The sequence below is a fragment of the Artemia sp. Qi Xiang Cuo genome, chromosome 16 (assembly GCF_049724085.1).
Source record: "Artemia sp. Qi Xiang Cuo chromosome 16, ASM4972408v1, whole genome shotgun sequence".
In the NCBI taxonomy this organism is placed as follows: domain Eukaryota; kingdom Metazoa; phylum Arthropoda; class Branchiopoda; order Anostraca; family Artemiidae; genus Artemia; species Artemia sp. Qi Xiang Cuo.
The window spans coordinates 51,751,685-51,764,855 of NC_142809.1; the positions used below are offsets into that span (position 1 = coordinate 51,751,685).

The following is a 13,171-nucleotide window of genomic DNA, read 5'->3' on the forward strand; positions in this document are numbered from 1 at the left end:
TCTCTCCCCTCTTAAAAATCTTCCGCATTGTTCCTTACATTTCAAGATCCTAAACCAAAATATAATTCCTGATTAAAACAAATTTTGATTAGTGGTGGTTTGGATGATTGGGTCGCAACTTGCAAGATGGGAAAATGAAAATGAGACTAGAAATTTTGTTGGGCCGAATGATTTGTTAGTAATTATTTGCGCAATAATTTTTTCTTACGTATACGCAACTAATTTATTGCACAGTAACAATGTATTAATGTCTCCAATTATAGATATTATAATTATTTAAAATATATAATTATAAATTATAATATAAAAAATCATATTAAGTTCCAATTATATGCCTTACGGGGGAGTTTATACTGAAGTGTATTTTGTTGAGTTTATTGATTGAATAAATTGATTAATTGATTGATTACCAATATAAGTACTCGCCCATTTAACACAAAATAGAAATTCCAGACCAGTACATGTATCGTCCGCACAAGATCACTCAGACAAATTGAGAACATCTCTTGAGAAAGGGTTGTGTTTACTGGTTTCATTTTGATACGTGATTCATTAAAAATATGGTTTTACCCTCAAAGGAACGTGAATGAGCTGCTAGATAAGACTGAAAATTAGACAGTTGCTTCAGACTAGAAATACAAACAGTTCTTTTTCTCAGCAATATCGGGTGAGGGAGAGTCAGAAACTTGTTGATTGGTCCAAAGGGTCGCCCACTCTCTGCCGTCTGGTTTACATCTCGGAGGATCAAGTGTGCCGCACGTTTCCACCATACTTGGAAAAGTCCCTAAAAAAACTCGGCACAATTCCGTCACGCTGGCACACTTTCACCACTCTTGACACGCGGCACCTGGCCTCGGGGATTTGTGAAATTCGACGACCAATCTGACTTGTTGTTGTCAAGAAATACTGCAGTATTATCATTCAAAATCCTTTAAATGCTTGTTTAATCTTATACACATATGTAGGCCTACGCGCTGAAAAAATAATACTTGTGTGAGAATGAGAGGGAAAATGAGCTCTTCCTTTTTTTGCCCGAGGCTACAAATTCAGAGGAAATTTTTGAAAACTTATAACCCTGTAATTTCCGATTTGTCTCACAAAAAATTTTTTTGTCTGTTTGTAAGTCTACTTTCTGTAGACACACACAAAACTATGATTAAACAAATTTATTGAGCTGCTAATCACTCTATCGTCAGGTCTGAGTTTTGTTGCTAACTTTCAAAGTAACTTGGTTCACAACTGCCCTTTACAAACTAGACCAGCCATCTCCCTGTCACTGCCGTCTAAAAGACAAAAAGATGTATAAAAGGCAAAAGAACGTAGCCACCTTCTCAAATAGTTGTGTTATTATGTAGTTCTTTCTGTTTGTGTTTGTTTTTCTTGCCAGTTTTTGCTTTTTCTTTCTTTTCTAGTTTGTGCTCTGTCTTTTTCTGTTTATTGTAAGACAGGTTATTAATAAAATTCATTCATTCATTCATTACGTGTTTAGGTAGAGAACTGATCTTGATTGTAGCTTACTTTTGGTATTAAACCTTATTTGTCTAAATTTGATCGTCTTTCCTCTATATGGTGATAATTATGCGCTTCTTTTCAAAATGGTGTGTCATATTCTTTAAACTGGCTGGACATCCACAATTTCCTGGACGGGATAGACGGGACCTAGACGGCAACCTAGACGGGATATTTTTGAACCCCCTTTTCTATACAGTCTCAGTTTGGTGCACCGTGGATGCAATCTTTTCACTCAGTTGAAGAAAGCTGCATGGGGGGAGGCAGCACTTTCTATCTGACGAGGAGAACCAAGAAACCTGTGCAGTGCTGGTTCACATATATGACAAAAGCCTTAATCTTCAATTTAATTAGGTAGAGAAGTAACCTTGATTGTAGATTACTTTGCTATTAGATTATTGGTCTATATTTGCCCGTCCTACCTTTATATTCAATCGAAATTTAGAAGAAAAAAAATGTGTAAGAGAAGGGCTCATAAATCCAGTCTCGAAAAGAAGTTGACTTGTTTTGAAGTGTCAAACTAAGAGTCTTACGATCTTGATCTAAGAGTCTAAGAGTACGATTTAAAAGTGTTAAGACCTTGGTCATGAGTATTTTAGGTCTAAACATTTCGAGGAAACAGCGAAACTTTATTTTACACCCTATTGAAATTTGGATAGCGCAGAAATTGCTGTAGAAATATTTTCACGGTACAAATGAACTTCCCTTTTTTATGCTAATGAACAAATTATGAAGATCCCGAATGGTGTGTGGAAGTGATCAAATCAAAAAATTTTGGTTTTAATATTCAGTAGAAATGTGGTCTTATATGATTGAAGGGCTCTGCGCCTACTCCTCCCAGTATCTTCCTATAAAATGATTACGAGGGCTACTCGTTTCGAGTTGACGGTGCTAGAATATTTGAGGCGTGCTCTACAGAACAAAAACCGTGTGCTCTTGAGCCCTTTCTATGGGTTGGAAGCTATTGCAGTTTAATAAGATCCCCTTCCTCACTGGCACGTAAGCAGAAGGGGTTGAGCAGGACGTCGCCCTTTCTCTGAAATTCTACATCTTTCCAAATTTCTGGCCTGTTGTCTTTTTTAGAGAGAGAATTGACCAAAAACAAAATATAATACAATTAACAGTCGCCTTACGGCTTGTACGGCCTACTCCAGACTATAATTGCAAAAACTTAATTGTAGATTCTCCATTAAAATAAAAAAAAAGCGAAAAACTCCACTTGAGACCCTGTTATATACAACAATGAAACATACTCTCTCTATTCAACAGATTAAAAAAAAAATAATAAAAAAAAAAAATAACTGAAAGTAAGGAGGGACATTAAAACTTAAAACGAAAAGATGTTATCCCGTATATGAAACGGGCTAACCCCTCCTCAACACCTTACTTTTTACGCTAAATTTTTTTTTGTGTTTTAAAAAGTAGAGTTGTGACAAAGAGTCAAACTTTAGCATAAACAGCGAGTCGTTTAGGAGAGGACAGCCTCTTTAATATACGGAATAATTTTTGTTCGGTTTAAGTTTTAATGTACCTCCTTACTTCCAGTTAAAAAAAAAACTTGTTTTTGTTGTTGTTTAGTTTCTGAACGTTTTTCAACTAATTGAGGTTCGAATTTCGCTCACCGTACATGAAAAATTAATACGAAATTTGCATATTGACACATTTATCCCTTGCGTGAAGGGTTGCCCCCTCCTCAATACCTTGCTCTTTACGCTAAAGCTGTTAGCACTTAAAAGAAAGCTTCCTATTCTAGTTAAACGGCCCGTGTTTCAGTAGTCGGTCTTAAAAAATTGGGACAAACAGTCAAACTTTAGCGTAAAGAGCAAGGTATTGAGGAGGGGGAAACCCTTCATATATAGAATAATTTCTGTTGTTTTGAGTTTTAATATTGCTCCTTACTTTCAGTTTTAAAAAAAACTTGTTTTTTATATTTAATTTCTGATCGTTTTTCAAATAATGCCGGTGAATCTGGCTCACCCTCTTTGAAACATGCCCCCCACCCTCTCAGAAAACTCCTCCGTGGAAATTTCATCCAACTTAGAGTTTACCCCCTTCCCCCGTCAAATTCCCTCCAGACAGTTACATCCTCACTAAAAATCCCCCTCCTCTTAAAATTGTTTGCGGACGATTCAGCCTGAAAAATTCTCCTTAGCATTCTTTCATTTGAATAAGACTCTAATCTCTAATCAGTTTCTTGATCACTCCAAAAATGCTCCCTTTCTTGCAAATTATTTCCTGGAAATCAAATACGTGGAAAATAGCCCCAGGATAATTCCCCCGGAACATCTCCACATGAAAAATTTGACAAAGAGAATATAAGACAATTAAAAAGAGTTTCGTATAGTAATTCTGTCAAATCCCCTCAGTGCAACATTTCCCCTGGAAATTTCACCCTCCCCCCAGAAATTTCCCTCTCCAAGAAGATTTTCCCTATAGAAATCCACCCCAAGCAACCCTTGCCCCCCCCCCCACACTCCAAAAATGTCTGTATACTTCCCAATACCAAATACTACACTTAAACCATGGGCAAATTTCATAACTTACAGGACTCTCCCCATATCCTGTGGGGGGTCATTTTTCACCTAATTTGATTTATTATTTGATCTTTCAACTATACTGAACAAATTGGTTATCTCAAAATTTTGATCAGACAACTTTGGGGGAAAATGGGCGTAGGGGTCCAGATGCCCTCCAACCTTTTTGGTCACTGAAAAGGACACTAGAACTTTTAGCAAACAAACAAACACGCATCTGTGATCTGTCTTCTGGCAAAAATAGAAAAATTCCACATTTTTGTATATGGTCACTGAAAAGGACACTAGAACTTTTAACAAACAAACACGCATCCGGGAACTGTCTTCTGGCAAAAATAGAAAAATTCCACATTTTTGTATATAGGAGCTTGAAACTTCTATAATAGGGTTCTCTGGTATGCTGAATATGATGGTCTGATTTTCATTAAGATTGCTTGAATTCTAGGGGGTGTTTTCCCCTATTTCAGAAAATTTTCTCAGGCTCGTAACTTTTGATGGGTAGCACTAAACTTGACGATATTTGACGATTCGAAATCTTATACGTTTGGAATCATAATAATAAGCTGATTCTTTTGATGTATCTACTGATATTAGAATTCCGTTTTTTAGAGTTTCGGTTGCTGTCGAGCCGAGTCGCTTGTTAGGTACAGTTCGTTACCACGAACTGTTTGATTCTCCCTCCCTCTCAATGAGAAAGTTTGCAATATACACATTCTTGAAGTCTCTGGAGGCAAGGTAATGCTCGTCCTCCAAGGGATTCGAGCTCAAAATAACTTAAAAATAACCATTATAAAAATTAACTCATCTATAACTTTCGAAAAGAAAACACGCAATAAGCCCTTATGAAAGCTAAATTTTTCAGATGCTGTACTGGATATTATTTGACAATTATTAAATGAGCTAATGGGAAATTCCAGAAGTAACGGAAATGGATGCATATTATATCTTGTTGGAACTAAGATTAAGAAAAAAATTAAGTACATACAAGTTTAGGGCTTCGTAGATTTGCTGCGTTTTCAGTAAATGAGAAATGCTTCAAATTTATATTGAGCGGGTATTTAACTCTGACCTTCCTCCATTTGGAAGCACTTCTTCGGGGCATGAGATATAGGTGGTAAGGAAAACATTAAATTTTAACTGAAAATGCTAATTCTTAAATGCCAAAGCATTTTGATGAAACATTGAGCTCGAATTTAAAGAGTCGACTGAGAGTCACACGGTCCTTCCTATTAAATAAAAGGATAATCTATTTGGAAAGTAAGCCGTCTCTTCTCTCGAAAGATTTCTATTCAAAAATTAAACATCGGTGCAAAGTGTGAAGGGTTGACGACAGTCCCCTCATATTTAGGATAACCCTGACTAGAAACAGTTAGGAATAAAATTTTAGATTTTTTTTTCATATAGGCTAAATTTGAAGAGGAAAAATTTCATTCAACGGGAACAGAAAATATTCTCCAAACGGGGGGGGGGTTCAATTAATACCCGCTTTTACGTTAAATTTTCCTTTTTTCTGATGCTTTAAGAACAAATGTTTTAACACAAGAATAGGTGGTATTTTTTTTCAAATGGTTTCAAGAAGGAAATGCCCTATTTAGTCACATGTTTCAGGAACAGTGCCATTATCTGAAACTTTCCTAAAACTGCATAAAGAACACTTATAATCCAGTCTTGAATTTAACGCTGAAAATTGCGACGTCGTTCTTTTTGACTGGAAAGGCCTACTTCCTCATGAAATTGTACTTGAGAATTCAAAGATTGGCCCGTCTGATCAAATCGTTTACCTCTGTATTCCAATTAGAAATACAATTTCTCACACTCGTCATCTCCTAACAAAAGGCATAAAATGCCACATATTAGCTTCATTTGCTTCCATAGTTTCTGCTAAGCTTCGTTTCAATCGGTGTTATTTTGCAACGCTGTACAATATTGTTGCTCTCCCCCGCATTCTCTACGTTGCACCCTTCTGAACGATTCTTACAAATGCTGTTGCATTGAAAATCCGCTCCTCTTTCTTCCGTTTTGTAAAATACTTTGCTTAGATACAGGGCTTCCACTCTCGGATCTTAAGATTCGGGGACAAGCCTTAAAAATTCGGGGAGTTTTCGGGGACAAGTCTTCAAGATTCGGGGAATTTTCGGGGAAAAAAACAAAATGGAATTTCGTTGCGAAAATTAGAGGGCCAAAATTGGTTTTAGCTTTGGTTTCAGGCTTAGGCTTGGATCCGCGTAGTAAATCAAGCCTTTTACAGAGTAGATTTTAGAGCCAGAGCACGGGATTGGAAACCATAGCTGAAAACACTTATTGCTGATATTGCGGCAAAAACTTCAAAATCGTATAAAGAAAAAGTGTGAACACATGTGAACTGTAAATACCAGTAGCAGTTTTTCATTAAGTCATTAATCTCAGAAATTCATTAGTAGTATTTAAAAACAAATATTGTTTGCGGTTCTAGATATGTAAATTAAATAGACAAAATTCAACCTATAAAAATGGGGCACCATTAAAACTTAAAACAAACAAGAACTAAGTTAAACAAGTAAATTTAAACTTAAATTAGGAATGAATTTCGACTAAAATTGACACATTATTGGTTTTTAATGCTGATTCTAGGGTTTTAGCTGTTTACCCCTCGGAAAATCCCCCCGCGGAAAAAAACTGGAAAGTACCCCACCCCTCACAAAAAATACCCCCGCAGAAAATACTCTCCCGCTGAAAATACACCTGCGAAAAATACCCCATGGAAAGTACCCCCGCGGAAAGTACCCCCGCGGAAAAATACCATCGGAGAATACCCCCTCGACACATACATTTTTTTTCATTGTTTGTTTCTACTATGCGTTCCTTTCTTTTGGCTACCTCACAATTACTATATAGTCACGGATTAACCCCCCACCCTCCCACCAACCCTGCAGCCATCCATGTTTCAAATATAGTAGCCTACTTATTGCAGTCTCATTTTCATATCAGCTCATCTAATGCCTAGATATTTAAACAAGTCTACTTGGCTATCCCCAATTTGAGCAGAACATATTCTCAGTAACATTTTTTAGTCTATGCAGGACTGACTTCTAGGTGACATATCAGGCGTAATTTAGGTTTACCAACATTTTGTCGGGATTAAAAACAAAAGAATGGGTTTTCTTGTGAATGTATATTTGAGGCAAATTTTCAACTCTCACTAGATCATCACTCTCATCACGTTTGTTTTTAGGGAGAAGAATTGTACGACTCGCGCCTAGATGACTTAATTCTCCATAGGAATGGTTTTCTCTACCCGATATTTTCGAGGCTACCAAAAGATCAGCATATTGCTTGCAATATATGAAACACGTTTGTTGTCGGAGGGGTTCCTGTTTACAGTCATATGAAAGGGCGAAAACATGCTAAGGCTTTGCTTGGCGGACCCGTTGTTGAATGTAACCTTAAAGGTGAGTAGCGTGCAAACTTAAACAAAAACTGTAAAATGATTAAGCTGAAAATTTACCAATATAATTACCAATGTCGGTAACCCAAAGCCAAACACTAATCTTCAGTTTTTAATACAATATTTTTGACGTTGTACAATAGTTGAAGTGTGAAACCATATGACCAAACGATTATTTTTCCTTACGGCCAGTAGGTTTAATTGAAATGACAAAGGATTTTATGGTGTATTTGGTTTACTTATCAGGTTTTGCTTCATGTCTGCGGTAAGTTGAAACTTTCAGTAATACTTTTTTTTTTGGGGGGGGGGAGGGGTGAAACACTACTATAAATTTTGTGCTAGGGGTGGTGGCGGAATATATTTTCTCCGATCTTATGAAAGAGTAAACACTACTTTTTTCTTTTTTATAGCTGTCGCCTGACAAGTTCTTTGAAAAGTAAACAGTAAAACTAATCATGATTCCAGCAGTTGTTTCAACCTAATAAAAAAAAAAATCAAAATAATAAAAAAAAAATAATAAGCCAAAAATAATAATAATTTTAAAAAAAATAAAGAATGAGAAAACTCTTTCCTTTTCAAAACAATGATAAAATGATACAAAATGATAAATGAAAAAAAAAATGATAACTTGAGTTTGAGAGAAAGGTATAAATGTCTCGTGGCTGGGCAATGCACATGGGTGCTAATAATTGTAATAGATCTTTTTATATTCCCTATGTAATTATACTGCATTCGCATTTGTTAGCTTGTTCTATGTTCTATCTAGTAATTATTTTGTATTTCTTGTCTGTTTGAGAACAACCACATCAATAATTGAAGCTCTGATGAAAGGTCTTTGATTATTCCTTGGGATTGGCAGGTTTAATCTGCCTAATTGTAGTTCATGTATAAAAAGAAACAGATAAAACTACTAACTACCCTAATGAAAACTCAGCCAGAATTAGTGCATCAAGCTCTGAAGTGGGAATCTTGAAGATTCTAAATTTGTCTTGGGACTATAGCTGTCTTTTCTACATTTTTATTGAAACTTATATCCACTCTTTCATATGTGCCTAACGTCAAAAATTTAGCCAACCATTTACCCAACTAAATCATTTTTGGGGATGAACACGTTTCTTTATTCAATAATAATCATCTATTCATAAAAAATATCATTTGTAAAACCAAAAGAATGTCCAAGCTTTAGTGGTATGAGCAGGGGCTGATAAGGAGCAAACTCCTTCATGGACAAGATAATCCATGCTTGTTTTGAATTTGAAAGTTACTATTTAATGTCATTTTCAAAATTTTAATTGAAAAACAAACTTTTTTTAAGACTTAAATTCTATTTGTTTTAATATCATACTCAGGACTACCCTAAATATGAAGAGGTCACCTAGTCCCTGAAAAATCGCTCTTAACCTCGAAATATAACTTGCATGGAATGATGCTTTGAGAAAAAGAACTCATTTAGTATATTTTATTTTAGAAATAAAGTATAATTTCCCAAGTAGACTATCATGTTCGTAAATTGAGGGGAATTTCACATTTTTTTGTACCCATACTTCGGGCCTTATTTTATGTTCATTTGCAAATATATTTTTCCTTATGCAGTGAGATCAGAGGTCAAATGTTCAATTTTCTGAATTTTCATTAAACTCATCTGAAGGATCTCTAATAGACAGTTTGCTATTATGGGCCTAGTATACTATTTTGAAGCCTTAAGTGCCCTCCTCTGCTCTGAGACTGAGTATGGCCTCTGAGACTGGGAGGCTAATAAATGCCCTTTCAATGGCTCTCTCAGTTTATGCTCAATTACATTTCGACCCTGTTTATTACTGTTTCACCGGCCAAAATGCAAGAACTTGGCCCTTTCTTTTGCCAAGATGTCTTTTTTTGGCATAAGAAAGTTTTTAAGAACTTTGAATTATAATCATTCGAATAAGCCCTCTTTCAATGGTGGACGACTAATGATTTGATGTGATTACGCTTGGGGAAAAACTAAGCACACATACGTGACCTTCCTTCTCAGGAGAAGTAAACATTTCATATTTTTCAACTATTAGATTTATGTGTTCTCATCCTGTTGAATTTTATAAATATAACTTTCATCAAGATCGCATCTCTTTTGGGGGAAGGGGAATTTAAACCATATTTTAGAATCTTGTAAATTTTCATATACTTGTAGCTTATCATTAACAGTTTTACAATTAATAAATGTTGCATATTTAAATCAAAATAAATAATAGATTTTATTGTTGCAAATATTGAAATTAAAACTTCATTTCTTAAAATCTCGGTTTCTATTAATATATTAATAAGGATAACCCTTCACTTAAAATCTATTATTTCCATCTGTTTGATCCGAGAGAGTTGCTATCACTTTCTCCTTCAACTCTCCATTTTAAACAGTCATATTTAATAGTTTTGAGACAACGCATCAAAAATTATTATCATTATTGAAAAAGTGCCCCCCTCAAATATTTATCCAGAGGAGAGGGTCTAATTTATTAAAAATAGATTTTAAGGTCATCATTTTCACTTTTTTCAAGCGAAGTTCTTCTAACCAATTTTATGTATAGGAATTCTTCCTACCTCATCCTCTTTTGGGCAGTTGAATGTGATCTTGGATATGACACGAAATATTTCTGTAATAAGAGGAGAGCTATCACCAGCACCGCCAATATTACATGATTAGTTCAAAATTATTCCTCAGATTGAACGGGGATTAGATCCACCCCTTTCCCCACTCGTTGACCCACCGCACAGACTTGTGGCCTCAAAAACTGGTTAACTCAATATACAGTTTTTAGAAAATTGCAAATTGGTTGAATGTCTCAGAATTGTCTCTCAATCTCGGCCCATTTTGGGGGAAGAATTATTGTTTTGTGCCTGAAAATAGCAGAAAACGTCGCTTTGCTGTGGTACAATAGCTTTTCTCACTTTTAAAGGTCATGAGGACTTCCAATTTCTGTTTGAATGATTACACTTCTAATATTCTTGGACGAACGGTTCTATTACGATAGCCGTTGGAGGGAAAAACAAAAGAAAAACAAACGTCTTTCTCGGCAAAAATCCAAAATTTCGAATGTTTGTAGGTAAGGGCTTGAAACATGTATTACAGTGATATCTGATATACTGAATTCAATAACCCCTTTTTTCATCAAGATCACATATACATTTCTGGAGTATTAAATAAGAAAGAAAAGTCTTTCAACTGAAAGCAAGGAGCAACATTAAACCTTAAAACGAACAGAAACTCATACGTATATGTGGGGGGTTGCCCCCTCCACAATACCTCACTATTCACGCTAAAGTTTTTAGCATTCAAAAAAAAAAACAACTTCTTTTTGTTCTACTTTACCGAACCTTGTGTTTCAGGAGCCTTGAAGAATTGGGACTAAAACTCAAACTTTAGCGTAGAGAGAGGTATGGAGGAGGGGCCAATTCCCCTTATATACGTAATAATTTCTTTTCGTTTTAATGGTGATCCTTACTTTCAGTTGAAAAACTCGTTGTTTAATTTATCTTCTGATCATTTTCAAATTGTGCCGGGATTTCTGGTTCCCCTCTATTGAAAGATCCTTTAGACATTTCAGTCCCGGTGAAAATTTACACCGGGCAATTATCTTTAACATCTCCACACGTAAAATTGATTCGGCAAAGACAATGTAAGATAAATAAAAATAATTTCGTATAGAAATTCTGGCAAATTCTCCCAGTGTAAAATTTCCCCTGAAAATTTCCCCATTAGAAAATCCCTCCCTGTTGAAAATCCCCATCAGAAAATTTGTCCTCCCACCTGCCCAAAAAAAGTATGCTTACTTGCCAATAACAAATACTTAACGTAAACGTTGGGTAAATTCTCTTTCTCCAGGGGCTGTGGAGGTCATGTTATCTCCAAAGGTATAGTTTTTGGATCTTTCAACTATGCTGAACCATGCGGCTATCTCTAAATGTTGATCGAACGTTTTTGTTCAGCTAGGAATCTCATTTAACAAAGGAATCTCATTGTTCAGCTAGGAATCTCATTGTTCAGTTAGGAATCTCATTTAACTAAGTCATATAGATTCGTAATTTTTTTTATACGGTTTGACATACCAATGGGATAAAACTGTACACGATTTTCCTGGGAGCTCCTGTGTGCTGGGAAAACTGAAAAAACTGAGACAACAGTTAAGTGTTCACTTTTCAGAATCAATTGAAATAATTGTAGATTATACGTTTGTGATTTATAAATCCAATATCCACTAAATTTTTGCAACATAAATGGCGTTCATCGCATAGCCTGATTCACAGCACATGATGGCTCCCTGCGAGCTAGCTAGCGAAGCCAGTTTTGGTTTGTTGCAATAATCCCATTATATATATATAAAGTATTCCCATTTAGGAGTCTTCCTTGTCTGGTGAAGCTTTCGGTTTTCTTTGGCTGTGTCATTAAGTTGTCCAAATTATTTCCCAGCGGTTACTATTTCTGCTTAAAAAAAAGAAACCCTATGAAAATAACATAAATTTAAAAATAAGTTATCTTTCTGAATTAAAAATAATAAATAATGGAAGAGAAATCAGGAAATCTGTGTCTTAAAATTTTTTTTATTTAAATCATAAGTGAATTCTGACCTCCAAACTAGATTTTGACAGGTGTCTTATGTGGCTTTAGATGTCATATAGTCAGATAATAACCGTTAAACGTGATGTCGCTAAAATCCACATGGTGACAACACTGGGACGTTTTTGCTCGATATATATACCATCTTCTGTCACAACTGTAATTCATTTTCCTAAAAGGCTGGTTAAAATAAGATCTAGATGTGAATTTTTGAAATTAACCATTAGCTTATGTTTATATTTTTTTTTTACAGCCCATCTTGACTCTGAGTATGAATTTCCAAAAGTGAAGAATATTAACGAAGGCCCATCTACTTCATCAGAGTACAGAGGAAGAGAATCAGGCTTTGTCAGTAAGTTTCCACAATATACATAACACATAATGAATTATAAATGTAATAAAGGATATATGCTTAAATAAGTACTACTGCTACATGTATACTTATGTCTATACTTATAAATATAACAACATAATAAATTTAAACAGTATTGGATATAAAATATCAAATAACTAAAAATTTGCATGGCTTTTGTGTCTCCTTCATTCAACTTTTTCAAGAAAGTTCGCAAAGTTCAGCAAATAGCAATTATCTTTCTTAAGAAAAATTTAAGTAAACCACACACAAACGAGTGTCTGCACATATAATAGTGTGCATTTGTTTAAATATGTTGTTTGGTAAAAGAATAAGGGTTAGACAAAATATTCAAATTTGAATTTTATTCTTTATAGTTTTGTTTTTTCTATAGAAACTAATTTGTGTTATTTGTATTATTTCATTCTTTACAGTCTTATTCTTTTATTCTTGTTTACTCTTTAATTCAATTTTTCTAAAAAAAAAAAATTAAATTCTTTCTTCATTTAAAGAATTGTTTTCAAGTAAATCTGTAGGTTAAATTTGCGTTAACAATAATGCGGGGCTCCCACGGTTTTAATAAAGTTAACAAAGCTTTTCACAGAAGTTAACAAACTGTTTTCTTTGCATAGCTTTGTTGACTTTATAGCTGTGGAAAAAAGTTGGACTTAATTTAACTTTTTCAAGAAAGTCCACAAAGTTCAGGCAATAGCAAATATCTTTTTTGCGAAAATTTTAAATAAACCACACGAATGAGTGTCTAC

General features: G+C 34.8%; 1 long non-coding RNA gene across 1 annotated transcript; it reads left to right on the forward strand.

Annotated features, from left to right (window-relative positions):
- The first annotated feature begins 7,260 nt into the window (after nucleotides 1-7,260).
- LOC148943076 (uncharacterized) lies at nucleotides 7,261-12,437 on the forward strand. Its single transcript, XR_016143044.1, has 2 exons — nucleotides 7,261-7,471; nucleotides 12,309-12,437. It is a non-coding gene; the product is annotated as an uncharacterized LOC148943076 (long non-coding RNA).
- The last annotated feature ends 734 nt before the right edge of the window (nucleotides 12,438-13,171 follow it).